At 40.6% G+C, this 16,560-nt stretch overlaps 1 protein-coding gene across 6 annotated transcripts in view; it reads left to right on the top strand.

Moving 5' to 3' along the window:
- Positions 1-3,653: 3,653 nt before the first annotated feature.
- Positions 3,654-16,560, top strand: part of TANC2 (tetratricopeptide repeat, ankyrin repeat and coiled-coil containing 2) — a 478,761-nt gene continuing 465,854 nt past the window's right edge. For all 6 annotated transcript variants that reach the window (XM_008012171.3, XM_037993758.2, XM_008012175.3 and 3 more), the window contains exon 1: positions 3,654-3,760. The gene's annotated coding sequence lies outside the window, so the exon portion shown is untranslated. The remainder of the gene's footprint in view (positions 3,761-16,560) is intronic.

Below are 16,560 nucleotides of genomic sequence, written 5' to 3'. Positions count from 1 at the left end.
AGAGGTGAAAGGGCAAGAAAGGGCATTTTGAATAATACAGATGATGCTAAAATGTTGGGAGGTACAGAGTAAGGATGGGCTATGTTATCAACAATTATTTGCAGGTTCTTATTACACGGCATACATTACGTTTCCAAATTGAAGTTATAGACTAAATTAACATCTTTACTAGAATGGATTTTTAGTAGGTAATAAAATTAGCATTCTCAGGATTTCGGGTAATAGTGACAGAAAAGGGAATCAGGGAGAAGAGTAGAGAACAGAGGTGACTTCTCACTGCAATGTTGCTCTCTGTCCCTACTATGCCCCACCCACAACTCTGTCAGGGACATATTGTGTCCTCCTCAAAGTTAGAGTGTGGCAGCAAATTATAAGGCTGGACAGTAGAACTACCTGGAAGAGAATTGGCAGAATAGAAGGATGGTGGATGATCAAAAGAGTGAAGCAGTGAGTTCATTTCTGGACACTGCCCACATGAAAATGGGGTTTGGGAAAGGTTGGCTAAAAGCAGTGGGGACTGATCTTTGGAAGTATGATGAGGACAGTGAGTCAGAGTTACTCACTTTATCAGTGCAGGAGACCATGTGGGTTACAGCTATCAGAGCTTACTGTGGGTAAATCCAATAAAGAGCTCTGCTGCTAAAATTGAACAATTATGGTGTTTTTCTAATTTCCAGGAAAAATGGGTTTAAAGGTTTTCATTTTGTGAATTATTATTAATTTTTTCGTACTTCTTACCTTGTAAAAAAGTTGCAAATAAATTTAGAGAGAAAAACACAGACATATTATCTCTTAAAAACACATTATTTTTTGGCTGGACACAGTGGCTCACGCCTGTGATCCCAGCACTTTGGGAGGCCAAGTTGGGTGGATCACATGAGGTCAGGAGTTCCAGACCAACCTCGTCAACATGGTAAAACCCCATCTGTACCTAAAATACAAAAATTAGCCAGGGGTGATGGTGTGTGCCTATAATCCCAGCTACTTGGGAAGGAGGCTGAGGCATGAAAATCACTTGAACTCAGGAGGCAGAGGTTGCAGTAAGCCGAGATGGCGCCACTGCACTCCAGCCTGGGTGACAGGTCGAGAGTCTGTCTCAGAAAAAAGAACAGCAACAACAAAAAAAAGCCCCCATTTTTTTAATATGTGGAGATTTGCATAACCATAAAATAGCCAGATTTAGTGCTGGTAAAATTGTGTCAATTCCATATGGCAGAGTTAAATCTATCGGCATTTCATGATGCTCCACATTGAGCACCGTAATTTCTAGGGACTGCCACCTGAACTAGTTTGAAAACCAACATTACACCCCTGACTGCCTTTTGTTATTTCTCAGAGATGGAATGTTATTAGTCTCAGTGAAACTCGCAGGGAAAGGCTTAGATACCAAGTAATCTTAAAAATAAATTAAAAAAGACCGAAGGAGAATTAAATAGGGTAAATTCGAGGGTAAGAAGGATAACATAATAGCTCCTGTTTCCTGAGTCCTTATTGTGTAACAGGCTTTGTGTTAAGTATTTTCCAAAATTTCGTTTCATCCTTACATCCATCTGTAAAGTAAGTATTAATATCACCCACTTTAGACAGATGAAGAAAGGAAGGTCCAGAGACCTGTTCAAGGTCACATAGCAGGTAAGTGTTTTGTGATACTGAGATTCAAACTGAGGTTTTCCGACTCCAGTGATGATGACATTGCAATGCTTCTTGGTGTGTACGTGATTTTAAAAAACTGACATGAGGTGCACAGATCTTTCTGCATATGTATACACCCGGGTAACCATTAACTAGATCAAGATACTGAATATTTCCAGCAAACCAGAAGGCTCGCTCCTGTCTCCTCTCAATCAATTCTCCTGTAAGTAATCACTGCCTTGTCTCTAACATCATAGGTAGATGGGTTTTCGTTATATTAGTCTAACTTTCTGGAGTTAACACCAAAAAGTTCCATATGTCAGCCCTTCACCTTGCCATGTTAGCTGTACTATTCAAAGCTGCTCTAGCTCTGACTTTGCAAGCATTCACTGTAAAGAAGAGCTGTTGGATGGATATGTTCATGTCAATTTCTTGTATTGTTCTGAAATTAATACTAATTTTTGAAAATCGAAGAAACTCCTGGATGAAGTGCTACGGGATGGGGTAGATTAAAGCGCCGTTATCAAACAAACCTCTCTACCTTGGAAACTCCACAGAGCTTCCTTGATTGATGTAATTTGGCGCATCTATTTCCGATCACGGCATCTGATTAAGAAGTTGGATGACCACGAAAGGTCATCTCAGTTTATGGAAGGGAAGGCGGGCCAGGCACAGTTGGTCACGGTGATTGCTTCGCATCGTCTTGCAGCACGCGAAGATGTTTATGTCCTAAACATCTTCCATAGTCGACGTGCTGTTTTATGATAGGAGGGAAAGAGTAGAGGGGAAGAAGATCTAGGTGGAGGGTGAAATATAGCCTAACATCGTTCGACGAGGCATTAATGTGGTGGCTTTCCCGCCCTTCCCGCCAGCTCTTAAAACCACGTTACTTCTTAGCCAACCTGGCAGTGACAGAAGCAGCGCCACGACTTTACCTCAGGCTCGCAAGCTGTGGTTGGTGAATTTTCAGCCATTATTCTAAATAAGTCTCCGTCTCCCCACCAACCCCACTGTTGTTTTGTTTTTCTTTCTCATTCTGATTCTCCCCACAGCCAACCGTGGCCTTTTGAAGCCGTTTACAAACTACCACTGAGAATTCGGGAAAGAATAACTGACACTTGTAGGCTTCAAGGACTCTCCGAGTGATGTGTGCCTGAGGTGACCGAAGTGGGGGAGATCTAGGGGAGCGTTCCGGTCATCAAAGCAGGCCCTGAAATGGGCGCACGTGACAGCAGCAGCCACCTCGAGAGTGACATCACCCCGGGGGCGGAGCCCAACTATGTAGGGCCTTGTCAGTTACCGAGCTTCCTCCCCGCTGCCCCTCCAAATGCCATCCATAAGTCCGAGCCCCCCGGGGATACCAGAAATGCCAGGACATCCCAGAGCGCCAGAGCCAGGGCCCCGTATCTCCGCGCGGAGGAGGGCTGCGCCCCCACTCCCTCTTCCAGCCGTTCCCCACCCCCAAGCTGTGGAAGGGGCGGGGGCGCGCGCGCTCCACCACGCACGCGCCCCCACGCACGCGCGCTCCCTGCGCGCTCGCGCCCCTCCCCACCCCGGCCCAGAGGGGGCGGGGCTGCGGGCGGCCTCCGAGGGTGCGACGCCCCCAGCGCGGCGGCGGCGCTAGCGAGCGGCTGGCCGGGCGCGGGTTGCTGGGCGCGCTGCTCCGGCGGGGCCCGCTGGCACAGCCGCCTCGCGCGAGCCGCCCGCCCAACGGGGGAAGCTGCGAGCGCTCCGAGCGCCCGGCCCCGGGCTGCTGGCGCTGCCCTCCCGCCGCCACCGCCCTCCGCGCCTCCTTCGGGCGGCCCCGCCCCCATTCCCATCCCCCTCGCGCTCACCTCTCGGCTGTGCCGCGCGCTAGGCGGAGCGAGGCGCCCGCCGCCGCTGAGCCGAGCCGAGGGGCTGGAGCTGGCCCCCGAGCCGCCGCTGACAGGAGCACCGCCGCGGGCTGCGCTCGCCGGCTGCGAGGCCCCGCCGCGCCGTTCCGGGGTGCAGACCCGCCGCGGGGCGTCGGAGGGCTGCGAGGTGCTCCGGGAATCGCGGGCGGCGCCGGCGGGCGGCGCGGTCCTCACAGGAGACCCCGAGGACTGGGGCTTGACCCGGAGGTGCAGAGAGCCCCTCAGAGCGGCAGGTAAGGGGTCCGGGGAGCAGGGCGAGGAAAGGTCCCTTCAGTGACAGGGTCGTTCGCCTCCACAGCCTCGGCTCCGGGGAGAGGGGCGGGGGCGAGCGGGGAGACGGCGAAATGGGCAGCGAAGTGCCTCGGTGTCCAAGGCGTGGGGAAGACTGGCTCCGAATATGACACCAAGGCGGGCTTCAGAGGCGTCTGGGGTCGCCACTTGGCTGTCACCGAAGGTGTCATGGAATTTGGTACCTAGAGCGTCTCTGGATGACAGAGACCAAGGATAAGATGCGAGGCGGATTGCTAAACGTGGCAGGGAATGTGGTGCAGAACGAGTTGCAAAATGTGCCCCCAGAATGCAGCATAAAAGTAGTTGTGAAATGTGCCAGGTAAAGCACAGGATGGGCTGGCCTGTGTGGCGTTGAGATTCATGGTCGAAGTGTTATTAGCGATATTAATAATTCCTCTGGGAAAGGAGGTGCAGCATAATAAAAGATTAATAAGGCTTATTGCTAGTTATTTTGCCATAGGAAATCTGGAGGAGCTGTGATAAGCTATTTTTTTTGAGATAGAGAAAGTAACCACGTGAAAGAAAAAAAGCAAATTGTGTCTGGCTGTGAGATGGGAAAGAAAAAATAGGGCTAAAACAATTCCAGGTTTTGCCATCAGCGTGTAGAGCACTGGTACAATTGTATCCAGTCTTCAGTTCCAGGTGTGGAATGTTTAGAATGGTCTTCACAAAACATAAACAATGATAATTAACATTAGGAAGAAGATTTGGTGTTTCGGGTGTCTTTCACTCTCTTCTCTGATCCTCTCCAGGAAAAGACACAAACAAAACCCCAAACGTCTTGACCATAATTTTAAGTTCAAAATCATTAGGCAAAGGGAAGTATTTTTCGTATGTGCCCTTTTCCTGATTTTTACACAGGTGAAAATATCTGTAATGAGGAAAACAAAACAGTATGGTGAACAAAAGGGATAGGTTTTCAGGCATTTTAAGGGATTGGAGCCAGTATCTATCACAATGGTTAATTACAGAGAACGGCAGTAGTAAAATATTCTTGTATGTTCTTGGTGTTGGGATGGTGAAATAAAAAAAATACAGTAAATTGGCATAAAAAGCAACAACATGGATACTGTCAATGGAGTGCTTCTTGCAGCATTTCCCAGGTAGATAGATCCTCTTAGGGATGTGAGCACGAAATAAAACGTTAAACATTGTCTTTCTTCCTCTCTCCTGATCCCCTCTGTATCTAGATATTTATGTCTCTATATAGATTTATGTACGTGTATATTATACATTCATAAGAAATTACCCACATGCTGCAAAAAATTTTGACTTCCATTTAAGAACATCTGTTTTGAGAGGATTGTCAGAACATAGCTGGAATTTCAGAAGTAACAAAAGACAACTCCGTGATCTATTTAATGTAACTTATATGTATTTACAGGGAGTGTAAATATACTGTATAACAAAAGCAGAAGTATGGAAATGTGTTCATTAGAATGTACTTAATTATGAGATTTTAATGTTTTATGTTATAATTCTTGTAAAGAAATGAAATTACATGTGTGAATGCTGTTCTCATTATAGTAATTTGCCAGATAATCTGAAAATTCATACTGATTGGCTTTCCCTTAGATCCAAATTCAGCCATTGAGGGATCATTTGCTTCAAAGACAAAAATGGATTTTCCTTGTTGATTGATTTTGGGTTTTAGTCTTTTCTGTAGATATGTCCCTTACCTTGAGACGCTGTTGGGGCTGAAGAACAGAGGAAAGGGCCAGAGGAGAATAAAGAGAATTCTGTTGGGTCTTCCTGTTTTGTTCTGACTGTAAGCCATATGTACTGCCACCCCCTACTGTCTGTAGGAAGAGGTGTTACAGAGCCCGATTCTTTTCTTGTTATCACTGCCCCCTTGTGTAAGGGAAGAAATTGATAGTTGCACTCGGGGAACCAGTCCTCTCAGATTGTTCTTGATAGAGTAGTTTTGTAGATCTGTGAATCACCTGTTTTCTTCAGAGTTGAAGGGCTTTAAACTTACAGTTAATCAGGCCTCAGATTTGATGTCTATTTTAAATATAGGTAGCATTTCGTGTTAGCCAGGAAATCACATTGCTTAAGAATGTTTTTGGTACGTTCAGGAAGAGGGTACAATACAATGACTACTACATTCTTCCCTTATTGTATGCCAGGCATTGGTTCCAGGACCCCCACATATACCAAAATCCATGCGTGCTCAAATCCCGTGGTTGGTGTGTGGAACCATGTATAGGAAAAAGTCGGCCCTCAGTATACTGGGTTTTTGCATCCCATGAATACCGTATTGCTTGAAAAAAATCTGCACAGGAGTAGACCAGCACAGTTTAAGCCCTTGTTGTTCAAGGGCCAGCTGTACTAGTAGTAACAGCTCACATTTATGTATCACCTATTCTTTTCCAGTCCTGTTGTACATTGTTTTAATCAGTTCCAACACCCTATGAGGTATGCAGTTATTTCCGTTTTACAGATGAGAATCTGAAACACAGAGAGGTTAAATAACTTGTCCAATATTATATAGCTGAGAAGTAGAAGAGCTAAGTTTCCATTTAGGAATGCTAGCTCCAGAACCTGTGCTTCTCATCAATATGCTATATTGCCCTCTCACTCAAGGTAGTATTGACAAGGCATAATTAAAATGCATGTGCCCATCATAAAGCAAGTGCTATAGATGTGGATAAACCTGGACAACTCACATAGATGTTAAGTCTGCGTATATACAAGATACGGTTATTTGCAGTGTGAACATTTCTCTTTAGGAATTTGTTTTTTAATTTATTTCTGGGATTATGCCTAGAGGAGTATTAGTACTTTTTATGTGGTTAAGGAAATATTTGTGATGGTGGTTGATTTTAAGGGAACTTTAGAGGTAAAAAGTTAATTTCAAGTAAATTTAATATAGCGTGTGTGTAGTGTGTATATACACATTCACACACACACAGCCTTTTTAAGAGCACCAATAAACCTTTACTGCTTACTTTCTGTAGGGAAATTAAGGATAAATTATGCTATTTTCTTCCTCATATTTTTGTGATCTCTTTTTCATTTATATTAAAAAGTACCATAATTAGCACAAATGGATTAGATGCCTATGTGCATTTTACCTCTAATGTCAACAAATGTTTGTTCACTCACACTTAAACATTGTTTTATAAGATATTGACCACATATTAGAAAGTATTTATAAAAATGTGTAAAACATAAAGACTCCACAATGCAGCCAACACTTATATGCCTTTTACCCAGTTTAAGAAATAGAACATTATCTTTCACAATTATAATAGTTACTTTCTTCTGTTAGCCAAATCGCTTCTGCCATTCTTTTTCAACAGAAACCTTTCCTTATTGTGCTGTGAATTGCATATCTCATGTAACCAAACATTTCCCTTTTTATGTACATTTGTTGATATGGGAATTCAATATAATCTACTGCTTATGGCTAAAACTTATTCAGGATATGTGCTTACGTAATTTAATATATTTAATAAATTGTCATACACTCAGAGTTTGCTTTGTATTTGTACTGGTTACTGGTTGGTAGTTCATTTTAGCATACTTCACTTGTACAACTTAATTTGCTTTGCAAATTAGGATTTTACTGACATTGTTAAACATTAATAGGTTATTTCCCTCTTCCATCATGGATTCTTGACTGTCCCATGCTAGCTCTGCTTTTTCTTTTCTCCCCCATAACTGCCTTTGCTCTTTCAGTATTTCCTGAATGACTCTGTATGAATTATTTTGAATGGAGAGGGAAGGAGCCCCTAGAAAGGAGTATACTAATCCAGTCATTTCAAAGGGGACTATTGGGGTAGCTGGTACTGATTGAATATATGGTAGAACAAGTGTGCATAAAAGAAATGCATGAAAATCCTCTCCTTGTCATATTTCTTCCTTTTACACTGGAATTAAAATTAGATCTGAGACACTCTGATTGGGCACACTAGTTGAATATTATTGGATTGAACTTACCCAGAATCACCAATGTTAGCTGGGATATTTTTGCTGACAGTACAATATGCAGATTTTAATTCAAGGAGCTAGAACAAGCTGTTGCAGAGGGCTGTTTACTCTTCTAGTACTAGTCTGATCAAGGCAACAAATATTATAAAATAGTTTGGAAACTAGTTTAATTATTTGGACTTTTTTTTTTCTTTCTGAATGAATTGAGACTCAGCATTGTTATATATGCTTAATGTGCCTGTAGTCATGAAATGCTGTGATTATTCTGAGGGAAAGCACTCTGTAAATATACTATACAAATAAATAGTTTAGACTTCGTTGTAATACCACGAGAACTACCACTTGGTTTCTTTGAATAGCATCTTTTGTAGTAACTTGCATTAGATGAAGATTGTTTAAGATGAAAAAAAAATGAGTTGAGGAGATGTGTAATGGTGATGCAGAATGTATATCCCTGATGAGTTCCTTGAAAAGGCCACGGAGAGAAATAGGTTAAAGAAGAGCTTAAAGACTAGAGCTATGTTTTCCCACTCAAGCAGTCTCCTTCTGCCCTTCCCCTTCCCTTTCTTTTCTTTTTTCAAGACAGGATCTCACTATGTCTCCCAGGGTAGAGCGCAGTGGTGTGATCTTAGCTCATAGCAACCTGTGTCTCCTGGGCTCAGGTGATCCTCTCACCTCAGCCTCCTGAGTAGCTGAGACTATAGGCACGTGCCACCACATCCAGCTAATTTTTGTATTTTTTGTAGAGACAGTGTTTCACCCTGTTGTCCAGGCTCATCTCAAACTCCTGGACTCAAGTGATCCACCTATCTTGACCTCCCAAAGTGCTGGAATTACAGGTGTGAGCCAACTGTGCCCAGCCATTTTTCTTTCTTTTAGAGCAGTCGTCTTTAACCAACCTGGGCCATCATGGCCTGTTTGGAACCAGGGTGCACAGCAGGAGGTGAGTGACTGACCAGCCAGCATTACCGCCTGAGCATCTCCTCCTGTCAGATCAGCAGCTGCATGAGATTCTCATAGGAGCTTGAACCCTGTTGTGAACTGCTCATGAGAGGGATCTAGGTTGTCCACCCCATATGAGAATCTAATTCCCGATGATCTGAGGTGGAACAGTTTCATCCCCAAACCATCTCTGCCCCGCAACCCCCTGGAAAAATTGTCTGGAAAAACTGGTCTCTGTTGCCAAAAAAGTTGGGGACCGCTGTTTCAGAGGACATTTTGCTTTGTGTATTTAAGATTCAAGGTAATATTAGACAGAGAACAAGAATTTTGGGTCTGAGTTTTAGAAGGCTAAAGCAGGTTGTGCAATTAGTGAAAAAAAGTGAAAAAAAGTTTCTGGGACCTTTTTTTTTTTTTCCTAGAGGGGTCAAAGTAACTATAATACCGTAATTTTTTTCTGGAAACAAATTTATTAGGTCAGTTTATTTTAAAAAAAATCTTTATAAATAATGTGAAAGCTGTGTTTGTGGATGTGTTGTATAAGTTTTTTTTTTTTTTTTTTGTGGGCCACACATGGAGTATCTTGTTATGTTCAGTCTCTGTTTTCCCTTGAATAGTTGAAGGTAAACATTACTAAGTTTAAGGGGCAAAATAATATGTTGGTGTTTGATTATGCCTTTTCTTCCCCATAATGTCAATTTCTGCCTTTATTCACTACATGGTTTATACTGCATATTAAACTCCTTTCTTTGTTAATCAGAACTTTCTAAGAGAGTCTCATGTCACTCATTTAAACTGAGTAGTTGCATTATAGAAATGATCTTGTTGGTGTGTTTTTTTAAAAAATCCAATTGCTGAGAAGACACTTTCAGTGTTTTTGTCAACTTTGCCTACCTTTCTTCCATTGCGTTGCTTCCAGAGTGATCTTTCAAAATGGTCATTTGATCATGTCACTTTTTTCTTCAGAATCTTTCATTGGCTCCTCATCACTGAATGGATAAAATGGAAACTCCTTAGCAAACCATTTAAGGTCCTTAGTGATCTGGTCTCTGCCTCCTCTTTAGACTCATTGCCTGCCACTTCCTTCTTCAAAGTGCTTTAGCGATGGTAAACTGCGTGTGGTTCCTTCAGTATGTAATCTTCTCTTACCTTTTCATGCCTTTCTTTATGAAGTTCTTTTTTTTCGTGGACTACTCCTGCTCTCTCTGTTCTCTGGGCAAACTGCTTCACAGCCATCATGCCTTAGCCCAATTAGTGTCTTCTGAGTGAAGAAGGTTTTGCTTACTCCCCGAGGTGGGCTTGGGCATGATGTTCTCTATCTATTCTCCCCTTGCACTTGGTATATATACTAGTTGTCACCACTTTTTTTTTTTTTTTTAAGACGGAGTCTTACTCTGTTGCCTAGGCTAGAGTGTAATGGTGCCATCTTGACTGCAACTCTGTCTCCCGGGTTCAAGTGATTCTCCTGCCTCAGCCTCCCGAGTAGCTGGGACTACAGGCGCCACCATGCCCAGCTAATTTTGTTATATTTTTAGTACAGACGAGGTTTTTGCCATGTTGGCCAGCCTGGTCTCGAACTTCTGACCTCAAATGATTGTCCTGCCTCGGCTTCCCAAAGTGCTGGGATTACAGGTGTGAGCCACCGTGCCCGGCTGTAACATATTTTAAATATTTAATATGACTGGCTCATGACTAATGTGTGAGGTTTTTTTGTTGTTTTGTTTTGTTTTTGAGACGGAGTCGCGCTCTGTCGCCCAGGCTGGAGTGCAGTGGCCGGATCTCAGCTCACTGCAAGCTCCGCCTCCCGGGTTTACGCCATTCTCCTGCCTCAGCCTCCCGAGTACCTGGGACTACAGGCGCCTGCCACCTCGCCCAGCTAGTTTTTTTGTATTTTTTAGTAGAGATGGGGTTTCACCATGTTAGCCAGGATGGTCTCGATCTCCTGACCTCGTGATCCGCCCGTCTTGGCCTCCCAAAGTGTTGGGATTACAGGCTTGAGCCACCGCGCCCAGCCTAATGTGTGAACTTTTAAGCAGGCGCTGTGACTTTTCATCTTTTCAGCCTCAGTATGTTAGTACATAGTAGGTGCTCATTATTGAGTAAGGATTACTTATTGAGTAAGGATTGTTGACAGTTATCTCGGTTATGCCTTTGAAACCTCATCTGTTATTGTGGAATTAGAGGGAATTTTAGGCACGAGGAGGTAGGTTTAGAGAAATATACATATACACACCATCTAAAATATTATTCAGAGTAAGTCCTGGACTGTAATTAAAACTAATCCTAAAGATAAACCAGATTTTGTTCTTTTTTATGTTTCCTGGTGGCAAGAGGAAGATGAGAAGATTCTCTGTGTGAACTTTAGCCAAATGATTTTCTTTGTACAATGCCAAACTATAGCCAAACTATAGTCCATAGACCAAATCCAACCCATTGTCTGTTTTTGTATGACCTGCAAACTAGGAATGGTTTTTACAATTTTAGGCGGTTGAAAAGGTATCAAAGGAGAAATAATACTTCGTGACATATGAGAATTAAAGGAAATTCAAATTTCATTGTCCATAAAGAAAGTTCTGTTGGAACTTAGCCATATTCACTTACTTACATATTGGGTATTGCTGTTTTTGGGTGCAGCAGCAGAGTTGACTACTAGTTGCTATACAGACCATATGGCCTGCAAAACCTAAATATTTACTAGCTAGCTCTTTAGAGAAAAAGTTTGTCAATCCTTGGTCTAATATATAGCCTGTGCCCATTAAGTGTTCATTGAATGTCATGAGTTGGAGATACAACAGCTACTTTTTTGAAGGGCTTTGCAGGGCGTAATTCCTTCTATTTACTGAGAAGATTGGCCACTTTGCTTTTGTAATGATTTATCTCACAGGCCCCTGTTGTACCCCCTGATGACACTCTTATTATGTCTAACGCTGAATAAGACTCTCACAAAGTGTGTTTTAAGATTCTATTCCTTTTTTATCTTTAAAAAAAAAAAAAAAGAAGTATCCCAGGTGGAGAGGAGTTTGGAGAACAGCATGTAGTAAAATGTTTTTCTTTACTCAGATCTCAGTTTCTCATATACATTTTTTGCAGTAAAAGATCATTGTTATATTTTTAAAAACCTTGATTTTGTGTATTAGTTTGTTAGGCAGACACCTTGTGTGTAAGGTTTAAGAATTGAGTTGGATTAGTTATGTTGGAAAAACTGGGGGATTTTTGTGGAGTGTATTAACATATTCATTCATTTAAATATTTATTGACTGCTATGTGTAAGTTGTTAATTTTACTACTATTATCTTTCACTTGGGGATGGAAATTTCATATTCTTCCTTAAAAGCTAAAATTGTAATTCAGAATCCTGTGTCTTACATATTTTTTCTACCCCTGGGAAAAATATAGTTCAAAAAAATATGTAATATCCTATTAATATTTGCCACTTCCCTAAAGTTCAGTAAGCCAATATTGATAGATTTTACTGTTTTCTTTATGTGGCAAAGTATTATGAAAAGCAAGGCAGTGATTGATATATTCCTTTTCATAAATATCAGCAAATGTTTCAGTCATAAAATTCATAAAGTACGTAAGCAATAATAGTGGAAAACTTTTGTTATTCCAAATGGATGATCTTTGAACCACATAGCCATTCTTATTTCCTTGTCTGTAGTACCATGCTAGCATTATCATATGATGACATAACTGATTTTAAAGCTTGACAACATTAAGCAATATAGCCCCCATTTTTTTCTGCCATGGAAATTCCCTGGCTAATCCAGCCTTGTAGGTAGATTACAGTTATTGAACTTGGAAATGAGAGTGGGTATATAGAAATTGTGATTTAGTCGTTTTATGCTTGGAGAATCTGCTTCAAATCTCAGATCTCAGGAAATTCTCTCTGCCTAAATGAAGGTAGTCACTTCTTAGCCCTTTATTCCTAATATTTCACTGGGTGGAGGAATCCCGCAATTTCTAGTTCTGGTTGCTGAAATTTGATAAGGCACAGCTAGTTAGGTTGTAGGTTATAGAAACTTGATAGATACTTGTTGTACTCTGTAATTCTATTTCTGTTCAAATTCCATGGAATCTTCTAGGGCACCCTGGGATTGTGACTTAGTGTGAATGAATGTAAATAGCTTTAGTAGGCCTATGGAATGAAGACTTACTAAAGCACATAGATAACCATTCAACCACATACACCCAAATTCTGCCTCAGGATCAGAGAATCTTAGCTTTTCCTTTTTCGGGTATTTTTTTTTTTTTTTTTTAGAGAGATAGAGAGACTTTGTTTGAAAGCCATTATTCAGACTTTCCTATATTATAGGATGACAGTTCTGTTGCCCAGTTATAAGAAATTTAGAAATTCCAATGATGAAACCAATATATATTGGAAAGAATATGACTTTATGAGTTTTGAATCATGGAAATGGGTTTGAATTACTGCTCTGTCACTAATTGTGTGAGGGGCCAAAAACCTATTTCACAGGGTTTTTATGATGATGAAATGAAAAAATCTTGGTGAAAATCCTTAGGACAATGTCTAGTACTTAGTAAATGGTAATTTTTATTAGCCTGTGGAAAGTATCCTAGATTTTTCTTTTTTGATATATTCCAGCTCCTCCCAAGTTTTTACTGGCATTGTCACTCCAGCTTTTCTTTGTTATCTTGTCTTGATTTCGTTTTCAGCCTTGCAGGGCATTTTAGAAACCCATGGTAGTTTAGATACTGATTTATTTTATTTGTATCCTTAAATTTTCTTTTGTAAAGTATTTGATAAGAGCTGAGAGAGTTTTTGAATAACTGTAAACCGAAAAACTCAGATACTGCTGGGCCTACTCCTATTATGCGTTTTTTTTGAACTATTTCTTTTGAACACTATGAACTTGACAAAAATTAATTTTAATCCTTTCTATAAAATCTCAAACCTTAGTGTTTCTTGAGATGAGTCCCTTGACAACTTTTTTTCCCAGTTTGATTATGTAAACATTTTTAACTTTTACAAATATCTTTTTTTGTGAATAATAACTTGAGCTTTGCTCCTTACACCCTTACCCCCAGCCAGTGCCTCAGGTTGACAGCTTTTTGTAATCTTTCTTTTTTAAAGCATTATATGTGACAGTTAAGGTGGACTGCTTGGAGGGGTTTTTTTTTTTCTTTTTTGATATCTACCTACCTAATAAAAAAAAGGACTTATCTGTTTACAGTGTAAAATAATATATTGGACAATTTTACCCATTTTTCTGTAGTATAATCAGTTATTTAGAATCTTGTAAAAAGTAAAGTAGAGGTTCGTCTTCAAAGAAACTTTCCTCCCCGTCGAATTAGGAATAAATAGTAAGTTCTCTTAGAAGCAAAATTTATTCAGAGACCTGTGCTAACATTCTTAAATATCTACTAGCTGTAATTAAAAAAAAAAAATCAATGTACTTTATATTCTTAACTCCCACAATTTAGCCTAAATATTTGCCCTGGCATGCTTATACTGGTCCAAGCAAGCATTAGGTCATAGCCTCTTCCTCTTATTTGGAGGTATTTTTACCATTCTTAGCATTCCACAAGTTACTTCCTCCTTCCTTTGTTCTCCTCTGCCTTTGTCTCTCTTTTTTTTTTTTTTTTTTTGAGACAGTCTCGCTCTGTCCCCGGGGCTGGAGTGCAGTGGCCAGATCTCAGCTCACTGCAAGCTCCGCCTCCCGGGTTCACGCTATTCTCCTGCCTCAGCCTCCTGAGTAGCTGGGACTACAGGCGCCCGCCACCTCGCCCGGCTAGTTTTTTTGTAGTTTTAGTAGAGACGGGGTTTCACCGTGTTAGCCAGGATGGTCTCGATCTTCTGACCTCGTGATCCGCCCGTCTCGGCCTCCCAAAGTGCTGGGATTACAGGCTTGAGCCACCGCGCCCGGCCGCCTTTGTCTCTTTTAAAAAGCTCTAAGTTACTAGCCAATTGGGACGAATACAAAATGTGAGGTCCCCTTCCAGCCAATGGAAACTGGACATGCAGTAAGATGGACACGTCAGGTTATAAATGACCCTGTCTCCTTTGTTCCGTGTGCTCTTTGTGGCAAAACTGCTGGCGAGTGTACCCTTTCTGCAGAAAGTAAAAATGGCCTTGCTGAGAGAATTAAATTTATGTTTGAGTGCTATTTCTTTGCAGCACCAAGGAACAAGCATTCTGTTTCTAAATAAACATTTTTTACATATAACAATCGTTGTTCCGTAAGCTTCAATTATTTCTGTAGCACTTTGTCAATTTCTGCTTATCTGTGTATCTTTAGTATAATTATTGAATATTTTTATTTAGATGAACTTGACTCATTTTTTTCTGTTAGTTTCATCTTTGGTTTTCCTGATCTTTTTAAACTGATAAGTTTGTGCTAGTTATAAAATAAAGAATAGTTCATCCTGAAGACGTTTCACTTAATGCACTTCATCTTTAGTTTTCCTGATCTTTATAAACTGATAAGTTTGTGCTAGTTATAAAATAAAGAATAGTTCATCCTGAAGATGTTTCACTTAATGCACTTGGGAAAGACTACTTTTATGCAACTCTGGTTCCAGATTGGATTGTTTTGAATTTTAAAATAACTTCATATAATGAGTCTTCTCCTTGCTTTAGATAATTTAATTCTGTTTTTGTCTTTGAATATGTTAAAGCATATTCAGGTAGGCATTTATTGGTTGTCAACAAATGTTGATTGTCATTACTTATAATGGGCGGCTGGGGTATTTCTCCCCTATCCCCTAACATTCTACCTATTTTTTTTTTTTTTTAATTACAAAAGTAATACATCTGCTTGCAACCACTGAAATAAACTCTAGGAGTCAATAAAGAAAAAGTTAGTATTTTCTTCTCCCCTCGGGTTTCTCCCTTCTCTAGTTACACTCCTTGGAGTAGCCAACATTAACCAACACTTCGATGAGGAGTATTTTTCAATGTGTTTCTCTTTGCTCAAAAATATATAAGCATATACACATAAATATACAGGCTTCTTGTTTTTCTAATTAAATAGGGATCATATTTATTGCTTAGTAACATGCATTATTCATTTAACAATATATCATGGCTATCACTTCAGTTCAGTAAATGGAACTCTAATTAATTTTAAAAAGCTGAATAATATTTTGTAGCACATTGTACCATAATTTATTATGTTATTTCCCAACTGATGAACGTTAAGATTATTTCCTTTTTTTGCTATTATAAACATTAATTCACTCTTAAGACTAGAGAAGCAAACATTTAAAATAAAGTATTAGTAAAATAAATCCAGCCGCATATTTAAAAGGTAATATATTATGATCAAGTAGAGTTTATTCCAGGAAGGCAAGGACATTAAAATATTAAAATTTTTATAATAACACATTCTGAGATAAAAACTATATGATTATTTCTCTTTTTGGGGGGACAGTTAGGGGCTTCGTATTATATTTATACAAAATGGCGTAGGGAGATGCCTGCCCCTGTGGATAGCAGTCCAAGTTTTATACAGTTCTTTGGTCTGAAAAGTTGATAGACAAAAGTCTTTATTCTGGAGTCTTTGGAGGGGACTCTATGGATCCTGTGCCTTGGCCTTGGCCTCGTTACTGGCCTTTGGTTGCTGAAGCTTAGTATGTTGACAGTATGGACAGCTGGGAAAGAGACTGGGATGGATAGTGTGGGTGATATCCAATTTAGGGCTGGCACCTTTTAAGAGTACCAGTTTGATTGCTTTGGGCTTGATGAGCACCTGTTGGCCTCTGTATGGTGCTCAGTGCCTTGGAAGTGTTGGCCTGAATCTTTTTGAGGACTTTTTTTGTTGTACTTGTTGGCAGAATTATGCATTCCTTAGAATCTGAATGTCTTGAAGCCATTTCTGTGACATTTTCAGGACTGGTCTTCTGT

The sequence above is a fragment of the Chlorocebus sabaeus genome, chromosome 16 (assembly GCF_047675955.1).
Source record: "Chlorocebus sabaeus isolate Y175 chromosome 16, mChlSab1.0.hap1, whole genome shotgun sequence".
In the NCBI taxonomy this organism is placed as follows: domain Eukaryota; kingdom Metazoa; phylum Chordata; class Mammalia; order Primates; family Cercopithecidae; genus Chlorocebus; species Chlorocebus sabaeus.
Note: the sequence above shows the minus strand (reverse complement) of the source record. Positions and strands in the feature narration are given on the sequence as shown.